Here is a 25514-nt window from a genome sequence, read left to right on the forward strand (position 1 = left end):
AAATGATTTAGTCCTTGAGAACCAATCAGCTCCATGCCCCAGCATCCAGCAGAATGATGAGGTCACTTCATGATGTTTCTGACGTCACTGCAGACTTGGACACTTGTCCAAAGGACAGGATCCCGGTGGCTTATCCTTGCACTGCTTACAGTAGATTGTCCACATTTGGTGTTCGGTGAAGATTCAACCACCGGAATCTGCTCCGATCAGCAGAATGGGGAAACCTTTTTCCTCGTTCTGCTGATTGGTTCAGGGGCAACCTGTTGTCCCCCACCACTAATCAGTAAGTTGTCACCCATCCTATAAATACGTAATAACTTGTTTTAACTGGGCAAAACCTTGAGGGAGCGCGCGCGTGCTAGCTCCTGGCAAGGCAAAACCCGGGAAGCCGCAATGTTGAGAATATCCCACTGCCCTGGGATTATTGTATTCATTTTCTTATCTTGCAGTGTAGCAGCCCGGCATTGTGATCATATGTTATACGGCCACTAGTCACTGTGTAGCCTTAGCCCTACACCTCAACCCCATCCAAGTAAATGAGGCTGGACGGCAAAACTGCGCATAAAGGGCGAGTGATGTTTTGTAACATTACATATTAAACTGTGATATTCTATAGTAGGTTACACAACAATGTAACACAGCGCCATGACAAGTGGTATCACATTGCATGATAGTATTTCGGCTTCTGTGTTACTGGACTACTCAAGAATCTAGAAATCAATAATTCATGGAACAGAAACAAGGATGAATGAGGATAACACAATGGCTGATGACTTTGTGTACACATCTGAATGTTGTGTTAAAATAAATTTGTTCCTGCATGTCTTCTTCATCTCCCACCTAGACTACTGCAACAACCTTCTTGTCATCATTGCACACACAACATTGAGTGAGTCATGCATAGTGTTTGTTTTAATGTCTATTATTGCTTTATGCAGACTGGCATAACCCCTATTTATTTACGGATGGTGATAAAATTTGGGACCATGATGCTGTAGGGGAAGTGGACTGACCTATGGACCTGTCTGCAGTGGAAGGGTTAATGTACGGTGTGCTGGACATGGACTGCTGTATATGAAGGTGGGAGACAGCTAGACAGAGGAGAACGATATTGAAGTACTGGGTTTTTGCCACTAGGGGGAGACCAAGGACAGCAGAAATGGAGGAAGGTGTAGTACTGCAGTTTGGCCACAAGATGGGAGCAGGGAGCAGTGAGAGCAGGGCTTAACATCAGCTTATGGCTACGAAACCGCAAAGTCATGGGGGCGGGGTTACAGGAGCTCTAGAGGGGAATTCCCAGAGAGGGGATATATAAGAAAGAGAAGAGAGTTCCAGAAGGTCTGTCCAGGGAGAGGAGCTCAGGAGAGGAGACACCAAAGGGAGAAGTGGACAAAGAAGGAGCTCCGGAAGGGACTGACAACAGAGACAGGGGGGTGGCCCTGATGGGAGAAGCCACAGACAGAGAAAGCCTGGGTTACCACAAGACGGATGGACTCGGACGGGTGACGAGCTGTGGTGGTAGGCCTAGGGCAGCCGCAGTGAAAGAGTCGCAAGGGACGTCATACAGGAAGACAGAAGGAAGTGAAAGGTACCCGGGCTTGTGTGCAGAGTCGAGCAGCTGCTGTGTGGTGCTGCGGGTCGTCGAGACGACAGCCAATAAAGAGGACCTGTTGGACGCACGTCAGTCTCTGTCTCAGTCTGTTCGCGGCAGTAAGAGGACCACCCCCTAGTTGGCTCACCTACCGACAACGCTTTGCTGTTACCTCCTTCCATTTCCTCTATTAAAAATTTTTTTTGGCCTGAAAAGAAATTAGTTACTGTAACTTCAAAGATCAGCCTGACCTCAGACTTTATCAGTCGCTGTAGTTCCAGGGCAATGAATTTAAATACATAAAGGAAATACGAGACAATATTTTGTATCAACGCGCTTCAGGTTATCACACATTTACCTCCTTGTCAGAGATAATAAACCATAGAACATCAACTCTTTTTCCATATCAGTGTGCATATAAATATTTATGCCTAAGCTTATTCCCCAGGAAAAGTGGAAGTGTGTGATACCCCTGAAATGCGTTGAATACAAAACCTAGATAAGTATCCACTTTTTAAAAATAATTCATTAACATGAGCTCTGATGATGACCAAATTCTAATCTTAGTTATTACACTAATCTTGTAGTGTAATAATGTCTATTAATATAAAGTGTAATTATCGTTTCAGGAGAACTCTAGCTCCTCTCCATAGAACATCATGAGCACCAGCTGCATTCTCCTGTCTAAGTAATAGGAAAAATCTGGATAATCCACATTCACTGAAGACAGATTATGCCCGTGAATTTAAAATATTGGGAGTGAAAGATGAGTCCAGGAGGAGAAAAAAGCAGATTTCTTGTTAAGATACATTACAAAGTTCCTTATCCTCTCGTGTATTTTTTATGAAATAAAAAGTAAACTGACAGATACACTTTAACTAATGAAATGGATGAAGGGAAGCTGAGGATGTCATAATACTGTGTGCAAAGCTCTGTGAGTTACAATTCAGTGTTACTATCCGATCTGTAAGCAAAGAAATAGTTAATGTAACACCCATTGTATTACATGACGTCAGATTATCCATGATCAATAATTCATGGAACACGTCAGGTCATGAAGAAAAGATTGGTGTATGGCTTACAGGGCGTCGTGCTATCTTTTATTATTAACTACTACTGTAGGGAACCCTTTGCTATTCAGGTATGAACATCTAACACATAGTGACGCGCAGTCACCATGTCATCTATCAATATCCAGGACCGTTTGCTTCAATTGAATGAATGGAGCCGTAGGGTTCCTGATCGACCCCTACTCCTTTCACACAGGACTATTCAGAGCCCTAGTTCTTGAGATCCCTCAGAACCCTGGCAATTGGAAAGTTATCATCTATCCCTGGTGTAGGGAAGTGGACTGACCTATGGACCTTAAACATGTAAATGCAGCCGACAGCACACAGATTTCACAATAGGATGCACGCTCCAAAGTCCCGGGACCCAGCAGGACCAACAGCTTAAGTGTGAACATAAAAAATGAAAGTGAAAAAGACCACGCTATCGTCGAAACATTGTACTGACGTACTGATGGCAGAATAAAGAAACTTTGGAGTTTTTTCACCCGGAGTGGATGCTGTTCATTTTTTATGTTCACACTTGACCTATGGACCTGTCTGCAGCAGCAAGGTGAATACAAGATGTACAATAAATGTACTTGATGTGAACTGGTGTATAATATGTGGGGAGACAGCTAGAAACAGGGAAAAGATGGTAAAGTACTGGGTTTTGGCCACTAGGGGGAGACAAAGGAAAGCAGAAAAAGGAGACGGTGCAGTACTAAGGATTGGCCACAAGATGGAGGCAGGGAGCTGTGAGAAAAGGACTTAGCAGCTTAAGGGTACGTGCACACGCTGCGGAATCCGCTGCGGATTTATCAGCACGGATTTTGCAAAAACCGCAGATAATCCGCAGGTCAAAAGACCTGCGGATTATCTGCGGTTTTGCCTGCGGTTTGGTCCTGCGGATTCACTATCTCCACAATGGTGGAGATAGGAACCCGCAGCGGTTTCCGCAGAAAGAATTGACATGCAATTCTTTCTGCGGATTCAAAACCGCAGCAAATCCGCGCGGATTTTTCCGCAGCGTCGGCACAGCGGTTTTTTTTCCCATTCATTTGAATGGTACTGTACACCGCAGCGGGTCCGCAGCGGCCAAAACCGCTGCGGAAACACAGCGGAATCCGCAGCGTGTGCACGTACCCAGGCCCCGTCACACTAAGCGACTCACCAGCGATCCCGACACCGATATGAAGGTGTCAGGATTGCTAGTAAGTCGCTATGTGATCGCTGGTGAGCTGTCACACAGACAGCTTCACCAGCGATCAGCACAGCGATGCCGAGCGCCCGGCATCGCTGGCTATCGCTGTAGAAAATAGTATCAAAATAAAAAATATAGTTATTCTCACCTTTCGACGTCCCGTTCAGCCATCCTTCCTCTCTCCACGCTCCGGTCCCAGTGATCCTTTGCACGAATGACCGCGAGATGTCAGTCTCGCGGGATAACAAAGTCTCGTGGTCATTCATGCAAAGGATCACTGGGACCGGAGCGTGGAGAGAGGCGGGATGGCTGAACGGGACATCGGAAGGTGAGAATAACTATATTTTTTATTTTTTTAATTATTTTTTACACCTGATCGCTGGTCTCCCGCCTGTCACACACAGCGATGCGTGCTGGCCAGCGGGAGACCAGCGACCAAAGAAATGTCCAGAGGTTTCTTCCAGCGATCAGCGATACCGGCAGGGGGGCCGCTCGCTGATCGCTGTCACACACAGAGATCTCGCTGGTGAGATCGCTGTTACGTCACAAAAGTTGTGACTCAGCAGCGATCTCGCTACCGAGATTGCTTAGTGAGACGGGGCCTTAAGGCTAGTCATGGTGGGCGGAGTTACGGGAACTCGAGAGGGAAATAAATAGGGAGAGAGAATTCCAGAAGGGAGCCAGTCCAGGGAGAGGAGCTGAACAAAGGAAGAGACTGAAGGAGGAAAAGACAGAAAGAGGAAGAGCTCCAGAGGGGACTGGAAGAAGAGACGGTCAGGGGGGTGGCCCGGGACAGAGGAAGCCCAGGGGTACCAGACGGACAGACTCGGACAGGTGAAGCCCTGTGGTGGTAGGCCTAGGGCAGCCATAGCGATAGAGCCGCGAAGGACGTCAATTTGAGGAAAGAGAAGGAGGTAAAAGGTACTCGGGCCTGTGTGTACAGAGGCTGTTGTGTTGCTGTGGTCGTCGGGAGGACGACCAATAAAGAAGACCTGTTGAACGTGCATCGGTTTCTGTCTCCAGTCTGTTTGCGGCGAAAAAGGGACCACCCCCCAGTCGGCACAAGTACCTACACTGGAGTAAATATGTTTGCAATACTTTAAGGGGTTGTCCAGACTTGGAGCTCAAGTCCGAAGTTACTCTACGAGTCTGCAGACTTGTGAATCCTAACTGCGCATTGTCAGGATTCTTCAGTGCCAGCAATGGGAATGTAACGACAAGTAAGCGATTTTCATACTTTCGGACACTTTCCAAATAGACGTGTCCAGCCTAACTCAATTAACTTGTATTGAGCCATGCCATGCATGTCTTGACAAATGGGTATTCGTGATTCATGTGAGCTTCCGTACCTAGTTATTTAAATCTCTTATTGGGCACCCAACCCTATCGATTTATACACCAACAAAATGAACACTCCAGAGGTATTTGGATAAATTGGCCACAGCAGCCTTTTATTAAACATATAACATAACATTTTAAACACAACGTCCCAGAAGGGGTGGTCCTCGAAGCCCCAAACAATAAAACTCAGATTTGATATTCCCAACTTGGTCCCCAGGTCGAGTCTTGCCTCTAGCCGCTAAGCACCAGCTCAGAGACACATATCAACCCACCTGGCCAGTTTCCATTACCATTAAGCACGGGTCCACTTTAATCCCTTCCGCGGGATAATTCAATTACCCGTCCACTTGAATCCACCCAGGGGGGAGTCCAGGACTTCTTGAGATTCCCCCCCCTTAACCGCTATTTACCAGCACCACCAACTTCGAGGACCTCCCCCCCACGCCACCAACATAAATGTTTTGATCCCTCAAACATTTATGCCCCTCCACACTTCCGAGACTCTTTTTAATGTCCTCTGGTTTCACCAAATGCCACGTATCCAAACGGACCCTGTTTAGGCGGATCTTGTTCCTCTTCCAAAATACCCCGTTTGCCAAATTCCAAATCCGTGTGGTGCACCACAACCTCCCCATTCCTTGCCATGAAAGACAGGACACTGCTTTATTCACCTTGATCCCAGATTTGTTCATTCACTGAACAGACCTCGCTCCATGCCACACCTTTCCGAAAACGATATCATACCCTACCACCAAAACTTAGGAGACATAGCCATAGCTGCAACATATTAAACTTCATATCCTTAATCACATCCCTGTAGGGCCTTTTCCAAAAACCAATCTTTCCTAGATGTATTGCCAGTACATCTGAAGCTTGGACCCAAGCAAACAAATCTTTGAAATTCGGAGCGTAGCTGTTTATAAACCATCCCCCCCACCTTCTGATCCACCGTGAGACCGCTAGATTCCTTGGCACCCAAGCTGCCAACTATCTAGGCAGACCGCTGCCCTCAATGCTGCCCAGAAGACAAATGAACGTCCCATAATCCACCAGCGCAGTTATCCATACTTAAACAAAATCAACGCTGGACCAACGTACTATTAGAACCTCACAGACTCCCAACGACCGATCCTCTTCGTCACTTCCCAGCCTAAGCCTCTCCTGACTGTCTCTATGGCTGCTCCCATCAGAAGTTAATGCCCATTGTAATCCTCAGAAAGGATAACTTCCTAGTCCAAACACCTCTTTTATTGCCTCAAATTGAAAATGTGACAGAAAATAACCATCCTTATGTATCAATAACAGGGCACCCAACGCGCCCATTATCCACAGAAAGAACTCTTCATATAAATCCACTTAACATATAAGGAAAACTAACCACATCAAACAACCTTACCTTGCAACCTTTGTCTACGACATTGGTTTTTTGAAAATGTGACAGAAACGAGCCGTTTTTTATGTACCAATAACAGGGCACCCAACGTGCCAATTATACACAGAAAGAACTCTTCCTATAAATCCACTGGACATATAAGGAAAACCAACCACTTTAAACAACATTACTTTGCAACCTTTGCCTTCGACATCCATTTTGGAGGTACGGATAAATGTCGTCCCCCTGTTCTCAAACCCATTCGCATCCCATTTCTACAGCACTCCTTCCCGAAATCTAGAAGGACTGACTAACTCCCTCAATTGAAAAAAAAACCCAAATAAGGTTGCCGGGAAAGCGCCCTGAAAAGGAGGTAACTCCTGTGAAGAGGAACAGACATCCACTAGCTGATTGACAAAATCAGTAAGTACAAGATAAAACACCGGCCAACTTCTGTCCCATACCCTTAGGGTACTGTTACACTTAGCGATGCACCAGCGATCACGACAACGATATGGATCGCTGGTGCATCGCTAAGTGGTCGCTATTTTTTTTATTATTTTACACCTGATCGCTGGTCTCCCGCCTGTCACACGCAGCGATGCGTGCTGGCCAGCGGGAGATCAGGGACGAAAAAAATGTCCAGAGGTTTCTAGCAGCGATGAGCGATACCGGCAGGGGGGCCGGTCGCTGATCGCTGTCACACACAGCGATCTCGCTGGTGAGATCGCTGTTGTGTCACAAAAGTTGTCACTCAGCAGCGATCTCGTTAGCGAGATTGCTAAGTGTGACGGGACCCTATCTCACGCCGCGCCCAACCTCAGCTGATAACCACAAGTCAAATTAGGCCCAACCAAACCAAATGCTGTAACACCCTGTCCAACGGCCGCTCAGGAGGAGGTAAGGAATTTTAGGGGCCTATCCTCCCAAACCTTTGAAATCAAAACCAAACCGAATCTTCCACCCTGAAAAGAACTCCATTAACCTACAATGATAGTTCCACAATGATTGGGAATACCACACCAAACCCGATTATACGCCAGACCATTATTACTCCCAACATTTGGCCCTGACTCTACCAACCACCCAAACTGAAATCTACAAACCGAAACCATGCTGACCCGTCAAGCCAACAAAAGGACCTAAATCCACCAGTGCAATCCAGATGGACCTGCTATTATACAACTCTCTTTTGAGGCAAACAAATGCGTAGACACTGTCGCCATAGATAGCCAACGGCAGAACGCTTTGCCCAACGACATAATCTTACAGGCAAAATTAGCTTGTCCAGTAGAGATTGAGCCTCACGCAATGTCACCATCTGCAAATCATTAACCCGACTCACTTCTGCCTTCATGTCAACCATCATTTTAACCGGCGACCTGCCGTCCAACGCAAATTGTATCAATTTGATACCCAAGAAAAACTCAATACTTTCACAGGGCCCACCGTATTTTGGGCCAATTAAGGGGCCGAAACTTCCTGGCCATCCTCTCCATTGTCCGTAATAGAATGAGCAATCAGGATCCTGCGCCAAACCAGCGACCAAAAATTAATCCAATTAATGAATAGAGGAATTGAAAACAAACATCTCTGTAAGCGACCATTCCAAAAAACAAACCAAGCGTCACAAGAATATGAACATGAAAGGGGACACCCCATAAGTAGACAATGATCAACAAAGAGACCCAATCCCCCAAAACAACCCAACCAATGCATACTATCCATTTTGGCCTAGTTCCCTTTCAACACAACCGTACCCAATCCATAGCAGCAACAAAAGAAGTGTACAACACCAAACCCAACTGAGTGTCGATACCCTCAGTTACCGATGACCTTTACGTAAAAGAATTGTGATGAATTTCTTTAAATGTACTAGGCCGCTCCATTTACCACCACACAAATCGTTGAAACCCTCAAATTATTGAAGGAGAGCCTATTTAAACAGTCCAGCCCTTTTACCCAAAGCCACATCTTTATATACAGTGGGGAAAAAAAGTATTTAGTCAGTCAGCAATAGTGCAAGTTCCACCATTTAAAAAGATGAGAGGCGTCTGTAATTTACATCATAGGTAGAACTCAACTATGGGAGACAAACTGAGAAAAAAAATCCAGAAAATCACATTGTCTGTTTTTTTTTCATTTTATTTGCATATTATGGTGGAAAATAAGTATTTGGTCAGAAACAAAATTTCATCTCAATACGTTGTGATATATCCTTTGTTGGCAATGACAGAGGTCAAACGTTTTCTGTAAGTCTTCACAAGGTTGCCACACACTGTTGTTGGTATGTTGGCCCATTCCTCCATGCAGATCTCCTCTAGAGCAGTGATGTTTTTGGCTTTTCGCTTGGCAACACGGACTTTCAACTCCCTCCAAAGGTTTTCTATAGGGTTGAGATCTGGAGACTGGCTAGGCCACTCCAGAACCTTGAAATGCATCTTACGAAGCCACTCCTTCGTTGCCCTGGCGGTGTGCTTTGGATCATTGTCATGTTGAAAGACCCAGCCACGTTTCATCTTCAATGCCCTTGCTGATGGAAGGAGGTTTGCACTCAAAATCTCACGATACATGGCCCCATTCATTCTTTCATGTACCCGGATCAGTCGTCCTGGCCCCTTTGCAGAGAAACAGCCCCAAAGCATGATGTTTCCACCACCATGCTTTACAGTAGGTATGGTGTTTGATGGATGCAACTCAGTATTCTTTTTCCTCCAAACACGACAAGTTGTGTTTCTACCAAACAGTTCCAGTTTGGTTTCATCAGACCATAGGACATTCTCCCAAAACTCCTCTGGATCATCCAAATGCTCTCTAGCAAACTTCAGACGGGCCTGGACATGTACAGGCTTAAGCAGTGGGACACGTCTGGCACTGCAGGATGTGAGTCCATGGTGGCGTAGTGTGTTACTTATGGTAGGCCTTGTTACATTGGTCCCAGCTCTCTGCAGTTCATTCACTAGGTCCCCCCGCGTGGTTCTGGGATTTTTGCTCACCGTTCTTGTGATCATTCTGACCCCACGGGGTGGGATTTTGCATGGAGCACCAGATCGAGGGAGATTATCAGTGGTCTTGTATGTCTTCCATTTTCTAATTATTGCTCCCACAGTTGATTTCTTCACTCCAAGCTGGTTGGCTATTGCAGATTCAGTCTTCCCAGCCTGGTGCAGGGCTACAATTTTGTTTCTGGTGTCCTTTGACAGCTCTTTGGTCTTCACCATAGTGGAGTTTGGAGTCAGACTGTTTGAGGGTGTGCACAGGTGTCTTTTTATACTGATAACAAGTTTAAACAGGTGCCATTAATACAGGTAATGAGTGGAGGAAAGAGGAGACTCTTAAAGAAGAAGTTACAGGTCTGTGAGAGCCAGAAATCTTGATTGCTTGTTTCTGACCAAATACTTATTTTCCACCATAATATGCAAATAAAATGAAAAAAAAACAGACAATGTGATTTTCTGGATTTTTTTTTCTCAGTTTGTCTCCCATAGTTGAGGTCTACCTATGATGTAAATTACAGACGCCTCTCATCTTTTTAAGTGGTGGAACTTGCACTATTGCTGACTGACTAAATACTTTTTTTCCCCACTGTAATTGTTTAGAAAGCAAATCCCACTTCAAGTTTCGGTAGACAACCAAATTTTAACGTCAACAAGAGGAATCCTGAAAACCGTCCCTAAAACCCTCTCTTACCCGTGGACTGCCGTCTTATTAAGACACCTATTTAGGAAGTCTCTCTTCCTGACACAATGACCTCGACCCTTTTTTCAATTCCATCATTATCCCCTTTGCTTTCTTCCCATGAAACACTTTACCACCCCATGACCTACTTAAATAATAAACACGACCCTTTCTCCATTGCCACCGAGTCTCCTGACTGTTACAAAGTCCTGGTGCATACAGGAAACGATTGTTTCCTATGCCCCAGCCTACCCGGGGCCCTTATCCTGCTTTTCACTGCCGAAACTGCTCAACATATTTAGCCTAAAAAAACCTCACCAATCACATTCATGTAACCACAAATCCCAAGCAGTTCTCCGGGGACCTTTCGTAAATAATGATAGCTAGTATAGTGGATAACTGTACCCATTAGAGAAGATTGTCCAAATTAAATTAACCCTCTTTTTATCCTCACCTCACCTTGTCTAAATTAAAACGTTCCACTTGAAGCAATGAAAATATCTCAACATATTGTACTTTCCAAATCGTGTCCCCTAACCCATCTTTCAAGTGCACCCCCAAAGTCCCCTCAAACACAAACCTCACCCTTAGCATACTCATCTAATAGCAATGAATCCACTCTTTCCTCCTCGCCTCCTGCCTTCACAAATGGGCTACACTTCATGCTGAACTGGATTTATGTATCTCATCCACTCATATCGCCTTAAAAACACCTATCCTTAGCACTACCCTGCCTTGAGGAGTCCCGGATTCCCATAACCCGCAGTAATCCCAGATCCCCATAACCTGACTAAATACCGTATGGATCCCAGATCCCTATAACCGGACAAACTTCCGTAGCCCATGCAAAATAAACATTATGCCTCTGCTAGCCCCCCTTAATAAAACAAAATTTCTAACACATACACTCATAAAAGGCTAGCAAAGGGTTATGAATAAGGAAAAAATGATCAGTCTCACCTGGCTGCCTGGGTGCTGTGATCCCAGCAGCCGCAGATCCTGAATCCGGTTGAATCTATTCGTGCTGGTCCACGAAATTTTGCGGTGTCCTAATGCTTCATGCCATCCTGGTGATCGATCTGCTGCCTGCATGTTCCATCAGGCTCCCCTTTGCTCTTTGCCCCCAGGCCAGCCTGACACTGCCCGCCATCTTGTTGAAGCGCCGCTTCTGCCACTGAATGGGTGGTGCCAGCTGGCTGCCGCACGCGATGGTATCCTCGCTGAGGGGCCTGCGTACCAGGTCCCCGTCCCTCTCACTGTATCCTCCTGACCATGCCGAGCGGATCTGCCACCCGACAGGGCGTCCGCCGTGTAGGGAAGGTGACCTGCCGGACGGACTCAAAGGGGTTTGCACTTGTCAGGCAGGATGTCAGTCATGACAGAAGGGAAAACAGCTAGGAAAGTGTAGGTGACGTGCAGTACCTGGAATTGACATTAGAGGGCAGGGAGGAGTGTGAGCATAGGACTTGACATCAGCTTAGGGCTAAGAAACAGTTGGTCATGGGGGGCGGAGTTACAGGGAACCGGGAAAGTTATAAATTTGACAGGAGGGTTCCAGAAGATTCCAGTCCCCAGGGGGAGCTCAAGTGACGAGGAGACTGTGACAGTTGGTGCACTGTGAGGAGAACCTAACCAGGGGACTGAGGAGAAAGGAAGTCAGGGGGGTGGTCCTGACACGAAGTACCGCAGTATAGATGAGGCTCCGGGTGGAGGGTACCGTATAAGGAACGACGTTTGATCAGTAAAATTACCATTGGTGTACAGGCCTAAGGCAGCCACGGTGACAGAGCTGCCAGAGCGTCACTAAGTGTAAATGGATGGTGCGTAAATATACGTCCCCGGCGAAAAGTATGGTATGTTGATGTATTCTGTAACCGGAGAGCCTTGAAGAGGATCGTGGTGTGCTGTGAGGCCGTCAGGTGGACGGCAAGAGAATAAACTTGGACCTGTTGCACCCGAAACTTGCCTCCATCTTGTGTCTGTACGTCACTGCGCGGTACACAGAGGGACCACCCCCCAGCCCGGTCCAGCTCGACCCTACACGCCGCACCCGGACCGTAAGCCTTCTGTGACGATGTAGAGAGGGAGGCCGACTCGTCCTCCGTTGCAGGCCCCACCACCTAATCGGATTCCTCCCGATTCTCGTAACGTGAGCTGCCGGCTTACAGCTCACACCCCGAGCCGGAGGGTCCCAGTAGGGGCTCCTGATGCAGTGCTGAACCAGAAGGGGACCTGCGGACTAAGGTATGCTTGAGAATTAGCTCTCTGCGGCCGACATCCATCCTGCAGTGCCTGAGGTGACCCGGTCACAGCTCCCTGTAGCAAGCCTTGGAAGGCAGCTTGCATCCAGCTAGCACCCAGCGACTCCTCAGCATACCTCGGTTGTTGCAGCATTGTTTCCACCTCCATAATTAAGGTTCTACAGAAGAGACCCCACAGCTTCTTGTCACTATGTGGGGAACCTAAAATGGTTGCCACACTAAGATGGTCACTGTCTTTATAATGATAATTCCCCGCCTCCCCCTCATCCCAGCATTAGCCCCCACCTTATCCAAATACATTAACCCCGTAGTGCCATCCTAATCCCTAACTCCAGCTCACTATATTCCCACTCAACCCTGTCATGTCGGCCTTCCTTTTAAGGCCTGCGGCCCAGTACTGCCTCTCTATTCTGCATGTGGCCGCATCCATGCAAATCGCATACTTGTGCTCCCGGCGATGGCGACAGAGAATCCGGACAACACACACTGAGGATTCACACATCTGCAGTCACATACAGAGGGTACAGAAAGTATCCAGACCCCTTTAACCCCTTAACCCCCAAGGGTGGTTTGCACGTTCATGACCGGGCCAATTTTTTCAATTCAGACCACTGTCCATTTATGAGGTAATAACTCTGAAACGCTTCAATTGATCCCGGTGATTCTGACACTATTTTATTTTGACATATTGTACTTCATGTTAGTGGTAAAATTTCATTCAAATAACTTGCGTTTATTTGTGAAAAATATGGAAATTTGGCGAAAATTTAGAAAATTTCGCAATTTTCCAACTTTGAATTTTTATGCCCTTAAATTACAGAGATATGGCACACCAAAAACTTAATAAATAACATTTCACATATGTTTACTTTACATCAGCACAATTTTGAAACCAAAATTTTTTTTTGTTAGGAAGTTATAAGGGTTAAAAGTTGACCAGCGATTTCTCATTTTTGCAACACCATTTTATTTTTACGGACCACATCACATTTGAAGTCACTTTGAGGGGTCTATATGATAGAAAATACCCAAAAGTGACACCATTCTAAAAACTGCACCCCCCAAGGTGCTCAAAACCATATTCAAGAAGTTTTTTAACCCTTCAGGTGCTTCACAGGAATTTTTTGAGTGTTTAAAAAAAAAATGAATGTTTAACTTTTTTTCACAAAAAAATTACTTCAGGTCCAATTTGTTTTTACTTTACCAAGGGTAACAGGAGAAATTGGACTGAGAAAGTTATTGTGCAATTTGTCCAAAGTACGCTGATACCTGATATGTGGGGGGGGGGGAACCACTGTTTCGGCGCATGGCAGAGCTCAGAAGGGAAGGAGCGCCGTTTGACTTTTTCAATGCAAAATTGGCTGGAATTCAGATCGGACGCCATGTCACGTTTGGAGAGCCCCTGATGTGCCTAAACAGTGGAAATCCCCCACAAGTGACCACATTTTGGAAACTAGACCCCCTAAGGAACTTATCTAGATGTGTGGTGAGCACTTTGAACCCCCCAGTGCTTCACAGAAGTTTATAACGCCCGGGCGTGAAAATAAAAAATTCGTATTTTTTCCACAAACATGATCTTTAAGTCACCAATTTTTTTTATCTTCCCAAGGGTACCAGGAGAAATTGGACCCCAAAAGTTGTTGTCCAATTTGTCCTGAGTACGCTGATACCCCATTTGTGGGAGAAAACTACTGTATGGGCACATGTCGGGGCTCGGAAGGGAAGTAGTGACGTCTTGGAATGCAGACTTTGATGGAATGGTCTGCGGGTGTCATGTTGCCTTAGAAGAGCCCCTAATGCACCTAAACAGTGGAAACCCCCCACAAATGACCCCATTTTTGAAACTAGACCCCATAAGGAACTTATCTAGATGTGTGGTGAGCACTTTGAACCCCCAAGTGCTTCACAGAAGTTTATAACGCCCGGGTGTGAAAATAAAAAAATCATATTTTTTCCACAAAAATTATATTTTGCCCCCAATTTTTTATTTTCCTAAGGGTAATAGCAGAAATTGGACCCCAAAAGTTGTTTTGCAATTTGTCCTGAGTACGCTGATACCTCATATGTGGGAGAAAGCTACTGTATGGGCACACGTCGGGGCTTGGAAGGGAAGTAGTGACGTTTTGGCATGCAGACTTTGATGGAATGCTCTGCGGGTGTCATGTTGCCTTTGGAGAGCCCCGAATGTACCTAAACAGTGGAAACCCCCCATACGTGACACCATTTTGGAAACTAGACCCCCCTAAGGAACTTATCTAGATGTGTGGTGAGCACTTTGAACCCCTAAGGGCTTCACAGAAGTTTATAATGCCCGGGCATGAAAATAAAAAAATCGTATTTTTTCCACAAACATGATCATTTAGTCCCCAATTTTTTTATTTTCCCAAGGGTAACAGGAGAAATTGGACCCCAAAAGTTGTTGTCCAATTTGTCCTGAGTACACTGATACCTCATATGTGGGAGAAAACTACCGTATGGGCACACGTCGGGGCTCGGAAGGGAAGTAGTGACGTTTTGGAATGCAGACTTTGATGGAATGTTCTGCAGGTGTCATGTGCGTTTGGAGAGCCTCTGATGTACCTAAACTATTGAAACTCCCCACAGGTGACCCCATTTTGGAAACTAGACCCCCCACGGAACCTATCTAGATGTGTGGTGAGCGCTTTGAACCCCCAAGTGCTTCACAGACGTTTATAACGCCCGGGCGTGAAAATAAAAAAATCATTTTTTTCCACAAAAATGATATTTTTGCCCCCAATTTTTTATTTTCCCAAGGGTAACAGGAGAAATTGTACCCCAAAAGTTGTTGTCCAATTTGTCCTGAGTACGCTGATACCCTACATGTGGGGGTAAAACACTGTTTGGGCGCATGGCAGGGCTTGGAAGGGAAGGTGCACCATTTGACTTTTTCAACGCAGAATTGGCTTGAATTGAGATCAGACGCCATGTTTCATTTGGAGAGCACCTGATGTGCCCAAACAGTGGAAACCCCCCAATTCTAACTCCAACCCTAACCCCAACACACCCCTAACCCTAATCTCAGCCCTAGCCCTAACCCCAATGGGAAAATGGAAATAAATACATTTTTTTAATTTTATTATTTTTCCCTAACTAATGGGGTGATAAAGGGGGGCTTGATTTACTATTTGTGGCAGGTTTATATTTTTGGCAGCTGTCATACGCTAAAAGACGCTTTTTATTGTAAAAATAGTTTTTGCATCACCACATTTTGAGAGCTATAATTTTTCGATATTTTGACCCACCGAGTCATGTGAGGTCTTATTTTTTGCGGGACGAGTTGACGTTTTTATTGGTACCATTTTTGGGCACGTGACATTTTTTGATAGCTTTTTATTCCGATTTTTGGGACGCAGAATGAACAAAAACCAGCATTTCAAGAATTTCTTTTGGGGGATGCGTTTACACCGTTCCGTGTGCGGTAAAATTGATAAAGTGGTTTTATTCTTCGGGTCAGTATGATTACAGCGATACCTTATTTATGTTTTTTTTTATGTTTTGGCGCTTTTATGCATAAAAAATAATTATTTCTGCATCGCTTTATTCTGCGAGCTATAACTTTATTTTTTCGCTGATGATGCTGTATGGCGGCTTTTTTTGCGGGACAAGATGACGTTTTCAGAGGTACCATGGATATTTATATGCGTCTTTTTGATTGCGCGCTATTGCACTTTTTGTTCGGTGATATGATAATAAAGCATTATTTTTTGCTTTGTTTTTTATTTTTATTTTTTAAGGGGTTCGCTAAGGGGGTTAACTAACTTTATTACATTGTCCCAGGGGGGACATCACAGATCGCTGTGACAGATCAGCGATCTGTCACAGGCAGTGCAGAAGGCTTCCTCGTGCCTGCGCTTTGCAGGCATGAGGAAGCCGGCTCCCTGCAGGCCCCTGAAGGTCCCCCGCTGCCATTTTGGACCCGGGGACCTGCAGGGAAGGAGGCCCCCGGAGCAGCACTGCACATTGCTCTGCTGCGGGGGTCTCAGGGAAGCACGGAGGGAGCCCTCTCCCTGCCGATGCTTCCCTAAACCCCCGGTACACTGTGATCGTGTTTGATCGCAGTGTGCCAGGGGTTAACGTGTCGGGGGCGGTCCGTGACCGCTCCTGACACATAATGCCGGGTGTGAGCTGTGATAATCGGCTGACACCCGGCCGTCCCAGGGCACATGGACGGGATAGTACGTCAGGAGTTTGTATGTTCTCCCCGTGTTTGGTGGGTTTCCTCCGGGTTCTCCGGTTTCCTCCCACATTCCAAAGACATACTGATAGGGAATTTAGATTGTGAGCCCCATTGGGGACAGTGATGATAATGTGTGCAAATTGTAAAGCGCTGCGGAATATGTTAGCGCTATATAAAAATAAAGATTATTATTATTATATGGCAGAAAGGGGTTAGATTTTTCACTCTTTGTTTTATTGCAGCCATTTGGTAAATTTAAAAAAAGTTAATTTTTTCTCATTAATAATGTACACTCTGCACCCCATCTTGACTAAAAAAAAAACTTAAATATGAATATCTGAGCAAAGTGTCTGAATACTTATGACCATGTGATATTTTAGTTTTTCTTTTTTAATAAATTAGCAAAAATTTCTACATTTCTGTTTTTTTCAATCAAGATGGGGTGCACAGTGTACATTAATGAGAAAAAAAAATGCAATTTTTTTGAATTTACCAAATGGCTGTAATGAAACAAAGAGTGAAAAATTTAAAGGGGTCTGAATACTTTCCGTACCCACTGTAAGATGACTGCAGATTTGAACCCTAAGCCTGGACAACCCCTTTCAGAATTTGGACAGAAGACAGAGATCTAGTTTTTTCTTGATTTGTCCAATATGAGATGGTGACAGGAGCATCTGAGATGTGACCGGCGTTCTCATGCCCTATGTATACTGTACAATCCATGACTCAGCAGAAACCTTGTAAAAGTGACTCAGCAGAATGTCCTGTAATCAAAAATAACCCTTTATCACAGAGGAAAAATAAACAGAACAGATTCCTTGTTGTTATCTACATGACCATCATCATGTGTATTATAATCACTAAATTACCTCTTGTACTACGTGCCTCCTTACATGAAGGTGTAATGCCCCCGTCACACATAGCGATCTTGTGAGATCGCTGTGGGTCGCCCTTCCTGAGTTGCGGGGTATTCGGTACCGGGCTGGTATCAGGGGGATGTGTCGCAGTGGAGGTGACCCGGACCATGGCCCTGGGCGCCCAAGTAAATAGGAAGATGTTGTGGTTTGAATGTTATTAAATGAATAGTTTGTGACGCCACCTGTGGTGTTCGGCAAGGGAGGTGTTAAGCCGACGCTGCAGACATCCTCCGGGACAGATGGTGTGTTGCGGCAATGGTGGTATAGCCCTCCACAGGCAGAGCTCTGTTGGGCTTACTCAGCGTCTGTTTGTGGGTGAAATTCAGGGAGTCTGAGACATATGGTAGTGGAGCAGCTGTGCCGATTGCTTTTTTCTACGTACATTGACACTCATAACTAGGCTGCATGTGTGGGGTGCTTGCGAGACTGTTTCTGTAGCTTTCTATGTACTGTTACTCACAAGGTGATTTCATCAGTTGGCTTAAACTTGTCTGGAGGAGGCACGTCTGAAGATTCTAATGGGATCCATCTGGTGTCTGTGCTGTGCATTTAGTTTTTTAGTACAAATGAAAAAATGTGCTATGAGAACCTAGCATAGGACATAAGGTCATAGGTAATTCCCCGCAGTAAAGAATTCATGTTCCCATAACTCAAAATTTCAACAGAGAACTAAGATCCAGTCCTGTGTTGATCTGTCTGATGAGAGATGCTGCCGGGAGCATCTGAGATGCTGACCAGTGTTCTCATCACCTTTGTATGCTGTATGTGCTGTGACATAACAGAAAGTCCTACAATAACTCTTTCTCATAGAGGAATATGCGAATCACCATCCTCTATTTATATAATTAATTAGTTATCTGCAATGGACATGTGTATAGGGCTCACCTATCATAAATGAGTGTTGTATGAAAACAAACAAAAAAAATTATGGTTCTCTGTTGGGTGCTGTTTATGCTACATGTGTCTGTGTGAGAATCCATCACATTTGTATTGTGAAAAATAAAAGACCTATTTTCTTGTCTGAGAATAAACTGTGGTTGACTTAACTTAAATTCCATGAAAGTTAATTGATAGAGCCGCCCAAGAAAAGAGGTGGAAGCCCCGGAATAATGCACATTGTGGAAGGGCACTGGTGGCCTCATCTGTATCAATAATGATTTGATGGAAAATTTGTGACCACTAGGTTGTTATAATTTAGTAATAATATTTTCAGGATGAGCATTTTATAAGTCTGCAGGCTCCGAAAATTCAGCAGACTGTATACTTCTAATCAGGGCCAGGACAAGGGGTAGGCACCTTCTTAGGGTGCTACCTCTTGCCTCTCTGAGGAAGGCGCCCTTTGGAAAAAAGAACTATAACATTGCTGAATGCCTGCAGCCGCCTGGCACCTCCCAGTCCCACCGCAGGCATTCAGCACACTGACGGCCAGGGCGCAGGCACACGGGGGACCAGTGTCAGTCACTGACACCGCTCACCATTCTCTACGCTTGCGTTCCTGCCGTCGCTGCCTCCCTGCACTCAATTGTACTTGCATCTGTCAGACGAGAATACAATTGCTGTGAGTGCTGTCTGGGACAGGAGCAGAGGAGCTGTGGTGACAACTTCCTGCTCTGCCGGGAACTCCAGCAGAACACAGGCTGCTTCTGGCCTGCACACTGAAGGAGATGGCATACCCAGGGGACGTTGGATGGCGCATTGTAGTGATTGCGACATCCACCACTCACTGCTCTACCATATAGAAGAGGGAAGCCAAGCTTTTTATTTATCTTATGTCAATAAATGAGGACCATCACAATAGGTGCTGGTTGTGGGGACACTATGAGGGGCTGACTGTGGGGATATTATGAGGGGCTGGATGTGGGGACCTTATGAGGGGCTGGCTGTAAGGACACTATGAGGCGCTGGATGTTGGGACCTTATGAGGGGCTGGATATGGGGACATTGTGAGGGGCTGGATGTGGGGACCTTATGAGGGGCTGGATGTCAGGACCTTATGAGGGGCTGGATGTGGGGACCTTATGAGGGGCTGGATGTGGGGACCTTATGAAGGGCTGGATGTGGGGACATTGTGATGGGCTGGATGTCGGGACCTTATGAGGGGCTGGATGTTGGGACCTTATGAGGGGCCGGCTGTGTGGACATTAGGAGCTTCTAGATGTGGGGGCATTGTGAGGGGCTGGATGTCGGGACCTTATGAGGGGCTGGATGTCGGGACCTTATGAGGGGCTGGATATGGGGACCTTATGAGGGGCTGGATGTTGGGACCTTATGAGGGGCCAGCTGTGTGGACATTAGGAGCTTCTAGATGTGGGGGCATTGTGAGGGGCTGACTGTGGGGGCATTATGAGGGACTGGATTTAGTGGCATTATGAGGGGCTGGCTGAGACATTGTGAGGGTGTAGCTGTGGGAACATTATGAGGGTTACATGTGGGGACCTTATTAGCGTCTGGCTGTGGGGACATTTTGAGGGTCTGGATGTGGGGACCCTATTAGCGTTTGACCGTGGGGACATTATGAGGGGCTATATGTGGGGGCATTGTGAAGGGCTGGCTGTGTGGACATTATGAACAACTGACTGTGGGGACATTACAAGAGGGGCTGACTGTGAGGTCATTTTAATAGCACTTTTATTTTTAAGGGCACTGTGTTGGGGTTTTGCTGCAGAAGAGCAGAAAAGAGGGAAGTCTGCAGAGACGAGCTGCAGATGTGAAAAGTCATCATGGCATCTGGACAAGATGGAGAAGAAAAAAAGCAATGACTCAATCAGAGATGTCACCTATATGGTACCCGGATGTAAATGTTTACTTGTTGATACTGACGATGTCTCATCAGTACTGTGGTTCCTGTATGGTCCCCAGTCTGAGAGTGACTTATAATGATTCTCAGCATCTCCTTACCATTGTTAAAGACATATTTGGAGTTGTAGCTTCGTGATGTACAAATGTGTATGGGCCTGACTTGACATTACAACTGATTGCTATACTAAGCTTGGTGACGTAGTCATGTACTTGTAGGAGGAGAGGCCTCCGCCGAGTACCTGGGCCGGAATCGAGGGGACCGTCTTCTAGGTTCCTGGGGTATCTGTTTCCAGGGAGCAGAGCTAGGGGATGGACCGCTGAGATTGACAAGGCAGCTGGGGGAGGCGTCCAGAGAAGAGGGGCGGAGAGGGCCAGACTGTGTGAGTCAGCAGAATGAGGGAGAAGGAGGTGGAGACTTGGTGAGGGCCAGAGAGCGAGAGCCACGAGCAGCTACCAGAGAGGAGGACAGCGACAGGAGTGAGACTCTCGGTGGACCGCAGGGAGACGGCACCGAGCTTACCGACAAAAGAAGACTGATGCCTCACTCCAGCTCTCGGCTGCGGCCTACTCGCAGCCGTCCGTGGCCGACGCCGCCTCACTCCAGCTCGTGGCTGTGGCCTCCTCGCTGCTGCCCGCAGCCACCGCCGCTTCACTCCCGACCACGGCGGTGACTCCTCCTTTGCCACCCGCCCCGCTCCAGTCCGCGGTAGGGACTGGGCCTGTGCCCGCTGCGGATCCTCCAGTGCGGCCTCAGACTGCGCCTGTGGCCTATCAACCGCCACTTATCTCCGCCGCTACCAGTCCCTGTCAGGGAGTTGCGACCTCCACTCTCCCACTCCCAGGCGGTATCCCACTGCCTCCGCTGGGGGACATCCCGCCAAAGAACTCTCTGCGGACCTGTTGTGCCCCTGCGCCTCCTGGGCGTCGGATTGCCTGAAGACTACGCCAGATCTTCAGTGGCTAGGCCCAGTGACTGCGACGCAGACACACCGCGGAACAGAACGCCGAGGGACGTCAGGACAGAAAAGTGATACATAGTGACCAAGGACCCGTAGTCGGCCATTCCGCGGCCCTATAGTGACTGGTCTTTGCCGGATTAGTCGTGTTCTCCCAATCCTTGTTTATGTGTATTGGCTCCCTGCGAGGACAACTACTGTTATTCTGTTGGTTGCGTAACAATAGCCCTAACGGCATTTATCTATAAAAGTTAACGTTTAACCCCTTAACCCCCAAGGGTGGTTTGCACGTTCATGACCAGGCCAATTTTTACAATTCTGACCACTGTCCTTTTATGAGGTAATAACTCTGGAACGCTTCCATGGATCCTGGTGATTCTGACACTGTTTTCTTGTGACATATTGTACTTCATGCTAGTGGTAAAATTTCATTCATATAACTTGCGTTTATTTGTGAAAAACATGGAAATTTGGCGAAAATTTTGAAAATTTCGCAATTTTCCAACTTTGAATTTTTATGCCCTTAAATCACAGAGATATGGCACACAAAAACTTAATAAGTAACATTTCCCACGTTTACTTTACATCAGCACAATTTTGGAACCCAAATTTTTTTTTCTTAGGAAGTTATAAGGGTTAAAAGTTGACCAGCGATTTCTCATTTTTGCAACACCATTTTATTTTTACGGACCACATCACATTTGAAGCCACTTTGAGGGGCCTATATGATAGAAAATACCCAAAAGTGACACCATTCTAAAAACTGCACCCCTTAAGGTGCTCAAAACCACATTCAAGAAGTTTATTAACCCTTCAGGTGCTTCACAGGAATTTTTTGAATATTTAAAAAAAAAAAATGAACATTTAACTATTTTTCACAAAAAAAATACTTTAGATTCAATTTTTTTTTATTTTACCAAGGGTAACAGGAGAAGTTGGACTGCAAAAGTTATTGTGCAGTTTGTCCTGAGTACGCTGATACCTGATATGTGGGGGGGAACCACTGTTTCGGCGCATGGCAGAGTTCAGAAGGGAAGCAGCGCCATTTGACGTTTTGGGCTGGAATTGAGATCGGACACCATGTCGCGTTTGGAAAGCCCCTGATGTACCAAAACAGTGAAAACCCCCCACAAATTACACCATTTTGGAAACTAGACCCCCCAAGCAACTTATCTAGATGTGTGGTGAGCACTTTGAACCCCCCAGTGCTTCACAGAAGTTTATAACGCCCGGGAGTGAAAATAAAAAAATCGTATTTTTTCCACAAACATGATCTTTGAGTCACCAATTTTTTTATTTTCCCAAGGGTACCAGGAGAAATTGGACCCCAAAAGGTGTTGTCCAATTTGTCCTGAGTACGCTGATTCCCCATATGTGGGAGAAAACTACTGTATGGGCACACGTCGGGGCTCGGAAGGGAAGTAGTGACGTTTTGGAATGCAGACTTTGATGGAATGGTCTGCGGGTGTCATGTTGCTTTTGGAGAGCCCCTGATGTACCTAAACAGTGGAAACCCCCCACAAGTGGCCCCATTTTGGAAACTAGACCAAAAGGAAAAAATATCGTATTTTTTCAACAAACATGATCTTTAAGTCCCCATTTTTTTTATTTTCCCAAGGGTACCAGGAGAAAGTGGACCCCAAAAGTTGTTGTCCAATTTGTCCTGAGTACGCTGATTCCCCATATGTGGGAGAAAACTACTGTATGGGCACACGTCGGGGCTCGGAAGGGAAGTAGTGACGTTTTGGAATGCAGACTTTGATGGAATGGTCTGCGGGTGTCATGTTGCTTTTGGAGAGCCCCTGATGTACCTAAACAGTGGAAACCCCCCACAAGTGGCCCCATTTTGGAAACTAGACCAAAAGGAAAAAATATCGTATTTTTTCAACAAACATGATCTTTAAGTCCCCATTTTTTTTATTTTCCCAAGGGTACCAGGAGAAAGTGGACCCCAAAAGTTGTTGTCCAATTTGTCCTGAGTACACTGATACCTCATATGTGGGAGAAAACTACTGTACGTTTTGGAATGCAGACTTTGATGGAATGTTATGTGGGTGTCATGTGTGTTTGGAGAGCCTCTGATGTACCTAAACTATTGAAACTCCCCACAAGTGACCCCATTTTTCCACAAAAATGATATTTTTGCCCCCAATTTTTTATTTTCCCACGGGTAACAGGAGAAATTGGACCCCAAAAGTTGTTGTCCAATTTGTCCTGAGTACGCTGATATGTGGGGGTAAAACACTGTTTGGGCGCATGGCAGAGCTTGGAAGGGAAGGAGCACCATTTGACTTTTTCAACGCAGAATTGGCTGGAATTGAGATCAGACGCCATGTTGCATTTGGAGAGCACCTGATGTGCCCAAACAGTGGAAACCCCCCAATTCTAACTCCAACCCTAACCCCAACACACCCCTAACCCTAATCTCAGCCCTAACCCTAGCCCTAACCCTAATGGGAAAATGGAAGTAAATACATTTTTTTTATTTTATTATTTTTCCCTAACTAAGGGGGTGATAACGGGGGGGCTTTTTATTGTAAAAGTAGTTTTTGCATCACCACATATTGAGAGCTATAATTTTTACGTATTTTGACCCACCGAGTCATGTGAGGTCTTATTCTTTGCGGGACGAGTTGGCGCTTTTATTGGTATCATGTTCGGGCATGTGACATCTTTTGATCGCTTTTTATTCCGATTTTTGGGACGCAGAATGAACAGAAACCAGCGTTTCATGAATTTCTTTTGGGGGGTGCGTTTACATCGTTCCACCTGCAGTAAAATTGATAAAGCGGTTTTATTCTTCGGGTCAGTACGGTTACAGCGATACCTCATTTAGGTCTTTTTTTATGTTTTGGCGCTTTTATGCAATGAAAACAATTTTATATAAAAAATTATTATTTTTGCATCGCTTTATTCTGCGAGCTATAACTTTTATTTTTTCACTGATGACGCTGTATGGCAGCTCGTGTTTTGCGGGACAAGATGACGTTTTCAGCGGTACCATGCATATTTATATGCGTCTTTTTGATCACGCGTTATTGCACTTTTTGTTCGGCGGTATGACAATAAATCATTTTTTGCTTCGTTTTTTATTTTTATTTTTTAAGGGGTTCGCTAAAGGGGTTAACTAATGGGACAGTTTTATAGGGCGGGTCTTTATGGACGGGGCGATACCAAATATGTGTACTTTTATTGTTTTTTTTTATTTCTTCCAAAATATGAATTTATTAGGGAATTTTATTTTTTTTTTTAATTTATTTAGCAATTTTTAAAAAATTATTTTTACACTTTTTTTCTTTTTAACTTTATTACATTGTCCCAGGTGGGACATCACTGTCCTGTGACAGATCGCTGATCTGTCACATCACAGATCACTGTGACATATCAGCAACCTGTCACAGGCAGTGTGCAGGTTTCCTCCTTGCCTGCGCTTTGCAGGCACTGAGGAAGCCAGCTCCCTGCAGGCCCCGGTCGCCATCTTGGATCTGGGGACCGGCAGGGAAAGAGCCCCCCCCCCGCAGCAGCGCTGCACTAGTGATGGGAAGTTGGCTCTTTTTGGTGATCCGGCTCATTCGGCTCCGCTCACCATAAAGAGCCGGCTCTTTTGGCTCTTTAAACGGCTCTTTTTTTAAATAGAAATCCGTTTTCCACAGTCATCGTTCTAGGTCTTTGCCTGTAAAGTGAGGTCTCATTCTCCACCTGTATAAGGATCTAGTGATGCAGTGTAGACTGTTAGTCAGCATTGCTGTTTCCTCAGATTGTCAGCTCTTGTGATCAGGCCCCTGCTCCTCGCTCTGGTCTCTCCTGTACAGTGAGGCCTCATTATACCCCTGTATAAGGATCTAGTGATGCAGTGTAGACTGTTATTCAGCATTGCTGTTTCCTCAGATTGTCAGCTCTTGTGATCAGGCCCCTGCTCCTCGCTCCGGTCTCTCCTGTACAGTGAGGCCTCATTATACCCCTGTATAAGGATCTAGTGATGCAGTGTAGACTGTTATTCAGCATTGCTGTTTCCTCAGATTGTCAGCTCTTGTGATCAGGCCACTGCTCCTCGCTCCGGTCTCTCCTGTACAGTGAGGCCTCATTATACACCTGTATAAGGATCTAGTGATGCAGTGTAGACTGTTATTCAGCATTGCTGTTTCCTCAGA

The 25514-nt window shown here is 45.8% G+C and overlaps 1 long non-coding RNA gene across 2 annotated transcripts in view; it reads right to left on the reverse strand.

Annotated features, from left to right (window-relative positions):
• LOC141085499 (uncharacterized) overlaps positions 1 to 25514 on the reverse strand; it is a 108096-nt gene that overhangs the window by 74635 nt on the left and 7947 nt on the right. The gene's annotated exons all lie outside the window — the stretch shown is intronic.

This window comes from Dendrobates tinctorius, unplaced genomic scaffold (assembly GCF_039654945.1).
Source record: "Dendrobates tinctorius isolate UK_male_01 unplaced genomic scaffold, ASM3965494v1 ptg000028l, whole genome shotgun sequence".
NCBI lineage: Eukaryota > Metazoa > Chordata > Amphibia > Anura > Dendrobatidae > Dendrobates > Dendrobates tinctorius.